Source organism: Spinacia oleracea, chromosome 2 (assembly GCF_020520425.1).
Source record: "Spinacia oleracea cultivar Varoflay chromosome 2, BTI_SOV_V1, whole genome shotgun sequence".
NCBI classification, from domain to species: domain Eukaryota; kingdom Viridiplantae; phylum Streptophyta; class Magnoliopsida; order Caryophyllales; family Amaranthaceae; genus Spinacia; species Spinacia oleracea.
In genome coordinates, this window is record NC_079488.1 from 6944155 (window position 1) to 6959254 (window position 15100).

Genomic DNA, 15100 nt, shown 5'->3' on the forward strand with positions numbered 1-15100 from the left:
AAGCTATGCTTGATTTCCAGTGCTACAACGTGAGTGTTGCTTCTCACTTGTTGCATAGGTTTAGTTATCACGCTTTGCCAATCTTAACATCCTTTTCATCGAATGTTCTTCGAGATATGATGATAAGAACTTTTGAGTATGTTTATTTTGTGATCTAGTCTTTCTTGCTACATTAGTGGTTCTACGCATTTTGCAATGAAGAACCATTAAGTCAACAGACATGTGATCTTCCCAAGTTCAATGAAGAACTCATATAAACAACTCTATTTTATTGCTTCTTAGGCAATAATTACTTTTACTTCAACTGTATAGGTTGCTAGTGATGCTTTGTTTGGATCTACTTATCCAAGCAGTTCACAGATATGTGGAAGACTCTCTAACTATATCTTAGAACATAGAAATTATTATTTTAATTTCCCACGCAACAAGTCATGGTCTTCAATCCATGTTGCCATTTCAAAACACGATGCTCTTTAGCTCGTCCTTGTCAATGGTTAACTCCAAAGGGTCTTGCTTGATCCTTTGCCAGTGTTTATGCGTGTAGCATCAATATTTAGCATATCTTTATTTCCTTGAATCAAGAACTATTCCTATGTACCTTTTCAAGTACCATAAGTGTTCTTGATCTCAATCTAGTTGATCTTCACTTAGATCAATAGAGATTGGTATATGTTCGTCATGCCTAAAGCCATACGATACGTTTTTGGCGATCCTCATATTATATCATACATGATGAATTCTTTTGCAGAATAATTCCCAATTGAATTCTATTCATGTAACTTTAGCTTATTCAATTTCAGTAGATACTGAATCCAGCTAAATTCTTTGACATAAAATATAGGTGAAGAATCTCATTAGATTCTTTGATGTTAACTTAGTAAATGCTTATACATAGTTCAAACATTCTTTACTTAGATTTATTCACATGGGTCGAATATCTCCAATGGTGTCTTTCGTGTTTGATTTAGTAAATGCCATTACTTAATCCAAAACATTAATATAAGATCTTTGTAAATAGATCTTAATACCCAGTATGTACAAAGTTTCGCCTTGGTCCATCATTGATGAATAATTTCAAATCTAAGTCATTAGCATTTGAATGTTATTTTACAATAGAGAGATATGTGTGTGATACACACAGGACCAGTTAAGTTTTTATTATTTTTTATTTTTTTTATGTACTCTTACTAAACTTCTTATATATCTATAAGAATCATGTACAATTTATGAAACTAAAATACTTATTAGCTTCACTAAAATATATTTCTAATTCCCAATTGCTTGCTTAAATCTGTACTTAGATTTCATAAACTAGCTTTCTTTTTCAAGCATTTATTTGGATCCACCAATCCTATGACATACCATGTACATAGTTTATTCCAACATTTTATTGAGGAATTGTTTTGTCATCCAATTGCCATATGTACCAATATGCGATCATTGCTTGATTTATAGACTTGATCATTACGATTATGCATGAGATTTCAACACAATCCACGCCGTGAATTTGCTTGTAACCTTTAGCAACTAATCTAGCTTTGTGTGTGAACATAATTTCATGTTTGATGGTTTTTATCCTTAAAACAAACTTGCAACCAATAGGTGTGAAACTATTCTTGCAAATCAACAAAATTTCAATTTTGTCATCTAAACATTGAGTATGTTTTATGGCCTCTAACCATTTAAAACATTTGAGTCTATATATGGCCTCTAACCATTTTAGGGAATCTAGGTTTCGTCATAGCTTTCTTACAAGTCACAAACTCATTAATCTACATGATAATAGTTTGACTGCAAGTTGTAGGTTTCTTCACTATCTAATAGAAGAATCTCATAGTTTCATTGACCAGAACTCTATGTTTCTTTACTATCTAATAGAAGAATCTCATAGTGACTTGAACTCTATGCCTACTTGGGTATAGAACATCAAACAATAGAATATCAACAGGCACTTTGAGAGTCCTTTGAATATTCTATTCTCTTTGAAGCACTTGTAAAGTCTTCTAAGAGATGTCTATTCTTTAAAGCCACTTCTAAAGTCCTTAAAGAATAAGTTCGGTTTTTCTGAAGCACTTCGAAAAGCCTCCTGAATGTCCGTTTATGTTTGTTGTTCGCCTCGAAGACTTTCGAGGTCTATTTTCTCCCACTTGTCATTTTGGAAACGAATCTCCAAAAGGACATTATTTCGAGCAAACAAACATTATGTTCTCAAAAATTCGTGGTAGAAACAATACCCTTGTGTCTCATTTGAATAAATCACAATGAAACATATATCTAGACTTGGGCCTTAGTTTGTTGAATAACAAACACTAAGCTCCCACTGAGTTTAGCAACTCTTTAGATATATATAATTGAAAAGATATCCTGAAATTACTTTTCAATAGCTTTGACGAATTTGGTTTAGTTTGGTGGTAGTTGAGCATTTTGTTTTAGAAATTATAGGAAAAGTCTTTATGATTCATCATTGATCGAATCAAGTACTAATTGACTTCGATTATTCCAACTAAGATATGCCATATCTTATGGACCTAGATTGTGAAATTACAACACACAATCATTGATGATCATATTTAGTCTCAAGTAATCATCAACATGATCTAACCTAGATCTTTATGATTTCTTGCCAAGTGGATTTTATACTTCTGAATCTTTGAACTAGCCAAACAGATTCAACTTATATCACATTTGAGTAAATAAACCTATATTCACTCAAATGTGAAATAATAAAGTCATAAAATCTTTCTTTAGCTTTGAACTCTATTGTCTAGGCGTTCTAACAATAGTTCATATCTTTTGTTACTTTCAACAAGTAAGACTAGTTGTCTTAAATTGATCAAGAAATTAATCAACTTTCAAAAGTCCATCAAAATAGAGCTTTTGAATTTTAACTTGTTGACATGGTCTAAGCAACAATGCCAAAGATTAGTGGAACTCAAATCAAGAGATTGATTTTAACCTAGTAAAGTTCTTATTGTTAAAGAGTTGTTTGTTTTAATCAAGCATATTGACTCAACCCGTAATTGACCATTTCATTCAAATAAACAAACAAACATTATTTTTGTTTTTCTTGAATGTGAGTCTTCCTGTGTTTGAAAACAGAAATTTAGGTATGCTGATTATGGAACAAAATAGCCATTAAGTTCCAGCCTTTGAAAGGACTTAAAACAAACTAGATGACCCTACAACTAATGTAGCATTGCCATGCTTCATTTCCCACTTGTAGGCCATTAGTGTATCCTAGCTTCCATTGTTTGAGTTATTACCGAAGTAAGAACCTCAAGCGGTATATGATACCAAGGAAGTTTGATTGCTAGGTCACTTCTCTTTAAACATAAACTTATAGGTAGAACCGGAATCGTAAATTCCTTTCATTTGTTCCTTTGTTTTCCTATTTCTTGTACCCTTTCTTATAGTCTTAAGAATTGAATTCTTTAGTGTTGACTTTTATACTTTGTTAGACATGTCCAATGTCACCAACAAGGTTCTTTACCATTTTAATTTATGTTGAATATTTTATTTCAACTAGATGATCTTACTAGAAGCTTCTAAAGTTCTCTAAGCATCGATCTACTCGAATGTCTAGGGACTAGACTCATTCGAGAATTAAATGGAAAAAATATTTTAGGTTGTTAACCATTGGTAAAGCTGAGCGTTTAAACTCAATGCTTTATGATTTCAAAACTACATTGTATTTTGAATTCACAAGCACCAATCGGTTTGCCATTCGACTTTGATACTCGAAAACAACCATAAAAGTCGATATAAGAAACATACATTTTAAATTGCTCACTTTCTCTCATTTCCGTGAATCGTTCTTGGATTCATTACCAATCGAGGAAATTTACTGTTACCTTTCTAAAAGGATTTACCGCAGTGCAAGATATTTAATTATAAACAATAATTAAAACATTCATTGAAGCATGCAAAGTCTAAACATTTATCATGAATAATAACTTGAAAATGAAAGCAATCATGCAATTTAAACAAGTTATTAGCATTTTATTCGAATTATGTGTTCCGGCAGGTGTGAATAAAATGATTCCAAGACCCTAAAACCATTGAAGAATTAAGCACAGTTTGTCGATTCAATTCTAAAACATTTTAGGTAAGCAAAAGCCTTTTGCTAATAGTCTAGAAACTATTCTTGGTTGATAGGTACGTCTAAGAACTTATTAGGTAAACCTATCGATTTTGCCACGACATAAAAGGACTCCTTACTTATATCGTTGAGTTTCACCAAAACTAACATGTACTCACAATTATTTGTGTACCTTGCCCCTTTAGGACCAATAAGTAACACATCGCTGAGCGAAAACTATTACTAGATTGATGTAAAGGATATCCAAGCAAGTGTATATTTTGGCATGGCACCTTATAACTCAATTTTTAAGTTTGGAACTTAAGGCTCTTACTATGTTGGTTAGATTTTAAGTGAACTAAAATCCTTAATCATGCAACATAATCAAGCCACAATCTCATGCATAATTAAGACATATTTAAAGCAATAAATAACTTAAAGCATGCATAAGATAAATGTGATCTAGTACGGCCCGACTTCATCTTGAAGCTTTAACTTCAAAGTCCGTCTTGAAAATCTCCGTGGGAGGCACCATTTTCTTCAAATAGGATAATCTATAATTAAAACTAATTACAACTATTTGATGGTACGCAGACCATATTTGAATTGAAAAACAATTTTGGTACTTTAGACCAATTACATTCAAATTAATGGTACGCAGACCATATTTTCTATCCTATTTGGGCTATACTAGTCACTTCATAACCTGCAAAACAGTACATATACAATATATACCATTCACCCATTCATTATCATGAATGGCCCACATAGCTGGTTAGTAAAACACATTATGCATCACATAAACATTTGCAGCAATTAATCAAGGGCACCAATAATGTACAAATTATTTAGTCCTTATTAATTCTAATCAAGTTGTTTTAACCTTAAGGATTTGTAGACCTAATCAAGAGTTTATGACTAAAAAGGGCTCCCACTTAAACCAATAAATTCATATGCTTTACTAATTTTAAACATAAAAATGTATTTCTAGTCTAACCGGAAACATACAAATTTAATTAAAATTTAAAGCTCATATAAATTTATAATTGAATCCAAAAAGTTTAATTTAATTTCAGTCGTATTTAAATTAATTCATGATTTTAATTTTAGGAAAATAATTAGAATAAATAAAATTTATTATAATTACAATATTCAAAATTAAAATCCAAGAAAATAATTTAAATTATTAATTTTAAAATTAATTAAAATTACGTAAACTGAAAATTTCAAATTAAAATTTCAAAACAATCTAATCGCAACGCAACAATCCCACGCACAGCACGCCCATGGGCCACACGCACACAGCCATCGCTGGCCATGTGCGCGCAGCCCATGCGCTGCGTCGCATCGCTGCTGCTCACCATCGCAAGGCATCACGCGAGCTGGTGCTCGCTGCGCGCGCCAGCGCTCGATGCACGCGAGCCATCGCTCGCTGCGCGCCTGCCTTTCCCGCACGCGAGCTTGCGCTCATCACACGAGGCAGCAGTATGCGAGCTGGCGCTCGCTCCGTGCGAGCCATCGACGCTATGCGTAGCGCTCGTGGCACGCGAGCTTGCGCTCGCTGCGCGCGAGGCTCCGCATGCTTGCGCGAGGCAGTGCGCGCTGTGGCGCAGCACGCTTGCTGCCCACACGCGACTGCTCGTGCCTTGCTCTCGCCCCTGCCCACACGCCCATTGCTCACAGCCCACGACACAAGGCAGGGCTGCTGCCTTGTGCTCGTGCACCATGCCCTTGCTCGCTGCATTCGTACCGCATGGGCGACGAGCTCCCTTGCTCGTCGTCGCATGCCCGCACTATACTGAAGGAAATAATGCCCTTGGTCCAAGTATGCATTCTATGTTAAGTCTAATAAATGCGGTTCAGTATTAATTAACAAGTTAATAATTCAGTGAGATCAAGTGAGCTGAATGCCTAGCTAGAGGCCGCTTCAGTTCAAGTGGAATTAATGATATTAATCCACAGCTTACTCTTGACTGAACCCGTAGGGTCACACAAATAGTACGTAAACGGATCAAGTATTTAATGGCATTAAATACTCCATCTATGAATATTCGGAACCGACGGATCTTGGTTTCAGTGGGAGCTAAGATCGTCACAGGCAAGAAATGAATACTCCGGAAACGATGATATTGCCGGAAACGGAAATATGGATCGTATCGGAAATATGAATATTATCCAAGTCGTAGATGTTGCCGGAAACGGAAACATGGTACGTATCGGAAAATATTGTTGGAAATGGAAATATTACCAGAATCGGAAATATTGCCGGAAACGGAAATATTGTCAGAATCGGAAATATTACCGGAATCGGAAAATAATTCCGGAAACGGAAATATTAAATATTTGTTCGAAACGGAAATTAATTCCGGAATCGGAAATATTAAATATTGTTCGTATCGGAAATAGATTCCGGAAATGGAAATTTAATCGGAAGCGTATCGTACGAATTAGCATCGGACGAGGCCTGCCGGACGAAGGCCCAGCACGAAGCCAGGCCATCGCCCAGCAAGCACGCACGCCACAGCCCAGCGCGCACAAGGCCGCGCATGCGTGGGCCGCGCTGCGTGGGCTGCTGCTCGCATGCGTGGGCAGCCCTTGTGGCTGCCGTGTGTGTGTGAGTTTGAGCTCATGCGAGATTCCTGAATCTGCAAGAGTCAGTGTATGATTAAATGTCTATTCCTATTGGATAAATTGATTAAGTAGAATTCATGTAGAATTCTAATTCCAATTAATTCGCATCCTACTAGGATTACGATTCCTTTTCCATAACTCTATAAATAAAGGCCTAGGGGTCATAATTTATATACAAGTTTCAAAGTATTCAAAAGTGAGTTTTTTGAGAGAAAATTCAAACACCCATCTTGCCCCAAAAGTGCCGAATTTTCTGAGTACCTTAAGGGCGATTCTAGTTGGTCAATCTTAAGGCGGATCCGGACGTGCTGTGGACTTTCTACGGAGGGACGACACTTGGAGTCCTAAAAGACTTGTTCTTGTTCGGTTCGGGCGCAGCTAGGGAAGGCACGCAACAAAGAGTATGCATCTAAACTATGCTAAATGATTATGTGTAAATAATATGTTTCCTGGGTTAATGGTTGTTTCCGCATGATCTATGTAATGTCATATGTATCATAACCTAACAGTGGTATCACGAGCCCCTTATTATTTTCATAATCTAAATTGCATGAACATGGTTAAATATTACAAATTTGCAAGAATTAAAAGGGGTGATTAATTTTCGTAATTGTTAATTAATTGCAAATTGCGTTTATTTAATTATATGTACGCAGTTTTTCGGCAGTTTCTTCATTACTCATCCGAATTGAGTGATTTTTGTGTCAATTCCGCATGTAAAAGGCATTCTAAAATTCGAAGCCTAACTATGACTTTTCGAAGGTTTTAGTTTTTCGGATGCAAAATTTCGTAAATTTAAGATGTTAAATTAAATATTTGCGATTCCTGTTGATAAATCTTGAATTTTTGATTGACCTACTGCATATGTTTAACAAGTTTGAATGCCTAGTCTTGTTAATTATGCAATCTAATTTGTAATTATGATTAATTTGTTGAAAATTAGAATAATTTAGAATTAATTTGATTTTCATAATTAATTGTAATTTAATTAGAAACCTATGATTAAAAACCACCATAAAAATTGTAAATTTACGATAAATTTTAAATTTTTATGACCTAGACTTGAATCCATATCAATCGGAAATCAATTGGATAATAAATTTTCGATTTTTCGCCCTAAAATTATGAAATTAATAATATTTATTAATTTGTCATTAATTTTAAATATAAATTTTAAATTTTTATGCGATTCGTTCAAATAACTTGCACGCACGAAGCAATGGACGCTTCGTGTTACCCTTAAGGGGTGTTGTATAATGCGGGCATGCGACGACGAGCAAGGGAGCTCGTCGCCCGTGCGGCACGAATGCAATGAGCAAGGGCGTAGTGCACGAGCACAAGGCAGCAGCCCTGCCTTGTGTCGTGTGCCACGAGCAATGAACGGATGGGCATGGGCGAGGGGCGAGCCAAGGCAGTCGCGTGTGGGCAGCAAGCGAGCTGCGCCACAGCGCGCGCTGCCTCGCATAACAGCGCGCAGCCTCGTGCGCAGCGAGCGCAAGCTCGCGTGCCACGAGCGCTGCGCACAGCATCACTCGCGCGCACAGCGCGCGACGTCGCCCGCCCAGCGAGCGATGTCGCGCACCAGCGAGCGATGGCTCGCGCGCGCACCAGCGAGCGATCTCGCGCGCCAGCGAGCGATGGCTCGCGCGCACCAGCGCGCGATCTCGCGCGCCAGCGAGCGATGGCTCGCGCGCACCAGCGAGCGATGCAGCGCCCCAGCGAGCGATGGCTCGCGCGCACCAGCGAGCGATCTCGCGCACCAGCGAGCGCGGTAACGCGCGCGCGCTGCGAGCGATAGCTCGCGTGCGGTGGGCGCTGTGCGGAGGCTTGCGGATGGGACAGCAGCAGCTATGCAACGAGCGCATGGGCTGCGCGCACATGGCCAACAATGGCTGTGTGCGTACGGCCCATGGGCGTGCAACGCGTAGGGTGTTTGCGTTTCGATTAGATCGTTTTGAATGTTTAATTTGAAAATTTCAGTTCACGTAATTTTAATTAATTTTAAAATTAATAATTTGAATTAATTTCTTGGATTTTAATTTTGAATATTATAATTATAATAAATGGAATTTATTCTAATTATTTTACTAAAATTAAAATCATGAATTAATTTAAATGCGACTGAAATTAAATTAAATTTTTGGATTCAATCATAAATTTATATGAGCTTTAAATTTTAATTAAATTTGTATGTTTCCGGTTAGACTAGAAATACAATTTTATGTTTAAAATTAGTAAAGCATATGAATTTATTGGTTTGAGTGGGAGCACTTTTTAGTCATAAACTCTTGATTAGGTCTACAAATCCTTAAGGTTAAAACAACTCGATTAGAATTAATAAGGACTGAATAATTGGTAGATTATTGGTGCCCTTGATTAATTGCTGCAAATGTTTACGTGATGCATAATGTGTTTAACTAACCAGCTATGTGGGCCATTCATGATAATGAATGGGTGAATGGTATATATTGTATATGTACTGTTTTGCAGGTTATGAAGTGACTAGTATGGCCCAAATAGGATAGAAAATATGGTCTGCGTACCATTAATTTGAATGTAATTGGTCTAAAGCACCAAAGTTATTTTTCAATTCAAATATGGTCTGCGTACCATCAAATAGTTGTAATTAGTTATAACTTATCCTATTTGAAGAAAATGGTGCCTCCCACGGAGATTTTCAAGACGGACTTTGAAGTCAAAGCTTCAAGATGAAGTCGGGCCATACTAGATCACAAATATCTTATGCATGTTTTAAGTTATTTATTGCTTTAAATATGTCTTAAAATGCATGAGATCAAAAGCTTGATTATGTTGCATGATTAAGGATTTTAGTTCACTTAAAATCTAACCAACATAGTAAGAGCCTTAAGTTCCAAACTTAAAAATTGAGTTAAAAGGTGCCATGCCAAAATATACACTTGCTTGGATATCCTTTACATCAATCTAGTAATAGTTTTCGCTCAGCGAGGTGTTACTTATTGGTCCTAAAGGGGCAAGGTACACAAATAATTGTGAGTACATGTTAGTTTTGGTGAAACTCAACGATATAAGTAAGGAGTCCTTTTATGTCGTGGCAAATTCGATAGGTTTACCTAATAAGTTCTTAGACGTACCTATCAACCAAGAATAGTTTCTAGACTATTAGCAAAAGGCTTTTGCTTACCTAAGATGTTCTAGGATTAAGTCGACAAACTGTGCTTAGTTCTTCAATGATTTTAGGATCTTGGAATCATTTTATTCACACCTGCCGGAACACATAACTTGAATAAAATACTTAATAAACATTGAATTATGCATGTATGCTAGAATTTAAGTTTATTAAGAGAAACTGTGAATGGTTATTTATTTGTTTATTCTTTTCAATTGTAGTTTTTAATATGGCAAACAACAATTCATTCAACATTCGATCAATTCTCGAAAAGGAGAAGTTGAACGGGAAAAACTTCCTTGACTGGCAAAGGAACTTGCAAATAGTTCTTATGCAGGAAGAAAAGGAGTATGTCCTAGATGAGGCGATGCCCGAAGCTCCAGGCGACGGGATCACTCAGGCAGCCCTCAATCGTTGGATTGATGCCAACAAGGATGTGAAATGTCTAATGCTCGCCACCATGAGTGCGGATCTGCAGAAAACGTTCATCAACTCAGATGCTTTCACAATCATCAGTGAGTTGAAGAACATGTTCCAAGATCTGGCTCGAGTCGAAAGATTCGAGACTCATAGGCAAATTCTTGAGACCAAGCTCAAGAAAGGCGAGCCCGTAAGTCCACATGTTCTCAAAATGATTGGACTCATTGAGAATATGAGTCGGCTGGATCAGCAATTTTCTCAGGAAATGGCTATAGACACCATCCTCCATTCTCTTCATAGCGGGTATGATCAGTTCAAACTGAACTACAGTATGAATAGTCTGGACAAAACGCTCACTGAGCTTCACGGTATGCTGAAGACCGCTGAAAAGACGCTCAAAAGTGATAAGCAAGATGTGCTTATGGTGCGTGGGGGCAAGTTCAAGAAATCTGGAAAGAAGAGGAATGCTAAGAAAGGTGGCAACAAGGCCAGCCCAACTAAGCAAACTGGCGCCAAATCTGCAAAGAGGAAGGTCAGTCAACCCACTTCTGAATCCGAATGCTTCTACTGCAAGAAGAAGGGGCATTGGAAGAGAGATTGCTTGAAGCTAAAGGAAGATCAGAAGAACGGAACAGTCGTTCCATCTTCAGGTATTTTCGTTATAGACTGTATACTTGCTAATTCAACTTCTTGGGTATTAGATACAGGTTGTGGCTCACACTTATGTTCCAATCCACAGGGACTAAGAAGAAGTAGAAAGTTAAGCAAGGGTGAAGTCGACCTACGAGTGGGAAATGGAGCACGGATTGCTGCATTAGCCGTAGGAACTTACTATTTGTCGTTGCCCTCCGGGCTAGTTTTGGAACTGGAAGAATGTTTCCATGTTCCAAGTCTTACTAAAAACATCATTTCAGTTTCTTGCTTAGATGCTAAGGGATTTTCCTTTATAATAAAAGACAATAGTTGTTCGTTTTATTTTAAAGAGATGTTTTATGGATCTGCTAGATTAGTCAATGGACTTTATTTATTAGATCACGACAAACAAGTATATAACATAAATACCAAAAAGGCCAAAAAGGATGATTCAGATCTCACCTATCTGTGGCATTGTCGATTAGGCCATATAAACTTGAAACGCTTAGAAAGACTTCAAAGGGAAGGAATTCTAGAACCATTTGACTTAGAGGATTATGGTAAATGCGAATCATGTTTACTTGGCAAAATGACAAAGCAACCTTTCTCTAAAGTTGGAGAAAGAGCAAATGAACTATTGGGTTTAATCCATACAGATGTATGTGGACCAATGAGTACAAATGCTAGAGGTGGTTTCAGCTACTTTATCACTTTCACTGATGACTTCAGTAGGTATGGTTATGTCTACCTAATGAAGCATAAGTCTGAATCCTTTGACAAATTCAAGGAATTTCAGAGTGAAGTAGAGAATCAATTAGGCAAGAAGATTAAGGCACTGCGGTCTGATAGAGGCGGTGAATATCTGAGCTATGAATTTGATGACCATCTGAAAGAATGTGGAATTCTATCAGAATTGACTCCTCCTGGAACACCACAATGGAACGGTGTGTCAGAACGGAGGAACAGAACCTTGCTAGACATGGTCAGGTCAATGATGGGTCAGGCCGAACTTCCATTAGAATTTTGGGGACATGCACTAAATACAGCTGCACTCACTATAAATAGAGCTCCGTCTAAAGCTGTCGAAAAGACTCCATACGAATTATGGTTTGGAAAGCCTCCAAATGTGTCTTTTCTTAAGATTTGGGGATGTGAAGTATACGTCAAACGATTAATTTCAGACAAACTTCATCCAAAATCTGACAAATGTATCCTTGTGGGCTATCCAAAGGAAACAAAGGGGTATTACTTCTACAATACATCTGAGAACAAAGTGTTTGTTGCTCGAGATGGTGTCTTTTTGGAGAAAGATCACATTTCCAAAATGACAAGTGGGAGAAAAGTAGACCTCGAAGAAATTCGAGTCGAACAACAAACTCTAGAGAATGCTCAAGATGACATTCAGGATGAAACTCAGAGATCTTTAGAAGAATCTGGTGAGAATCATGGTCAATCTAGAAATGTTACCCCGCGTAGATCGCAAAGATATAGATCTCAACCGGAAAGGTACTTAGGTATTTTGACGAACGAGAGCTATGACGTTCTATTACTTGAAAGTGATGAACCTGCGACTTACAAGCAAGCTATGACGAGCCCTAGCTCCAAGCAATGGCAAGAAGCCATGCAATCTGAATTAGACTCCATGTCTGAAAACCAAGTATGGGATTTGGTCGATTTGCCAGATGGCTACCAAGCCATTGGAAGCAAATGGGTTTTCAAACTGAAAAAGGACAAGGATGGGAAACTTGAAGTTTTCAAAGCTAGATTGGTTGCGAAAGGTTACAGGCAAGTCCACGGTGTGGATTACGATGAAACCTTTTCACCAGTTGCAATGCTAAAGTCTATTCGAATAATATTAGCAATCGCTGCATATTACGATTACGAAATATGGCAGATGGATGTCAAAACTGCTTTCTTAAACGGCGTTTTAACAGAAACTGTGTTTATGACACAGCCTGAAGGTTTTGAGGATCCAAAGAATGCTAAAAAGGTATGCAAGCTAAAGAAGTCAATCTACGGATTGAAGCAGGCATCCAGGAGCTGGAATATACGTTTTGATGAAGCAGTCAGTGACTTTGGTTTCATCAAGAACGCGGACGAATCTTGTGTATACAAGAAGGTCAGTGGGAGCAAAATTGCTTTCCTAGTATTATATGTCGACGACATATTGCTTATCGGAAATGACATTCCTATGTTGAACTCTGTCAAGATTTGGCTTGGGAAATGTTTTTCGATGAAGGATCTAGGGGAAGCACAGTACATATTGGGCATCAAGATTTACAGAGATAGATCTAAAAAGATGATTGGACTTAGTCAAAGCACTTATATCAATAAGGTGCTTGATAGGTTCAAGATGGCGGACTCCAAGCGAGGCTACCTACCCATGTCTCATGGAATGACTCTAAGCAAGACTCAGTGCCCAAAAACACTTGATGAGCGTAGACGAATGAATGGGATTCCATATGCATCATTGATTGGTTCAATAATGTATGCTATGATATGTACACGCCCGGATGTTGCGTACGCACTCAGTGCTACGAGCAGATACCAGTCAGACCCAGGTGAGGCGCATTGGACTGCTGCCAAGAATATTCTGAAGTACCTGAAAAGGCACAAAGATGACTTCCTGGTCTATGGTGGAGATGATGAATTAATTGTTAAAGGCTATACGGACGCAAGTTTCCAAACCGACAAAGATGATTTCAGATCACAGTCTGGGTTTGTCTTCTGCCTCAACGGAGGAGCAGTAAGCTGGAAAAGTGCTAAGCAAAGCACCATTGCGGATTCTACAACTGAAGCGGAGTACATTGCTGCACATGAAGCAGCAAAGGAAGCTATATGGCTAAGGAAGTTCATAGGAGAACTTGGTGTAGTCCCCTCCATTAAAGGACCAATAGCCCTGTATTGTGATAATAACGGAGCTATTGCACAGGCAAAAGAGCCTAGACACCACCAGAGAGTCAAGCATGTACTTCGTAGATTTCACCTTCTACGAGAGTTCGTTGAAAGAAAAGAAGTCGAGATAAGCAAAATTGGAACTGATGACAACATATCAGATCCATTAACTAAACCTCTGCCGCAAGCGAAGCACAACTCGCACACTGCAGCTATGGGAATCAAGCATATTGGAGAATGGCTTTGATGTCTCTGTTTAATGTTTTAAAGTTTTAGAGTTTAAATCTTTGTAAAACATTATTGGTTAATCATTCACAATAAATGAAAGGAATTCATTTTTCCATTTAATTTGTGGTTTATTAAATGATGAGTCCCTTCAACTTGACGATATATTCAAGATAGACTGTCAGGACCAGTCCTGTGACTAAGAAATGTCTATCAAGTGAACTTGAATGTCAAAGGTTGAAAATGGTCCCTAATCGGAGTTTTCTATAAAATTGGACGCATAGAAAACGTTAGACGATTAGAGTGCAAGATGACTAGTAGTTCTGTTTCTTGAACTATGTGGACATGGCAATGTCATAATCATTTGCATAGATACTTACTTTGGGAAGACTAGTATCGGACAAGACCTATGAAACTTTACTGTAAGAGATGAAAATCTGTCATAAGTAAATTTCATTAAATTATTAGACACTAAATCCTCAATACCTGAGTGATTTGAGATTACTTGTTTGAGAACTGGTTGCTTTGACGTTGACCAACCGTCGCACCGTAAAAGGAGGCTATAAAGGCAACGCTCAGGTAATCACCTATCAAACGAAGTCTAATCTCAAGATCGCAAGATTGGGATTGTCCTCCCATAAATCGGGATGAGATGCTTAAAAGTTGTACAAGGCCACTCGGAGAGCTAGAAACTGTGAAATGCATGGCCGTGCTCGGATGAATCATAGGCTATGATTATCTGTTTATTTGATCAGTTGAACTCTGAAACCGAGGAACACCTCTGGACATAATAAGGATGACAACTCTTACCTTATGTTCAAGAGCAAGCATCGAGCGACAAAGGAATTAGGAAATGCACACTTGTCCCTAAGGACAAGTGGGAGACTGAAGGAAATAATGCCCTTGGTCCAAGTATGCATTCTATGTTAAGTCTAATAAATGCGGTTCAGTATTAATTAACAAGTTAATAATTCAGTGAGATCAAGTGAGCTGAATGCCTAGCTAGAGGCCGCTTCAGTTCAAGTGGAATTAATGATATTAATCCACAGCTTACTCTTGACTGAACCCGT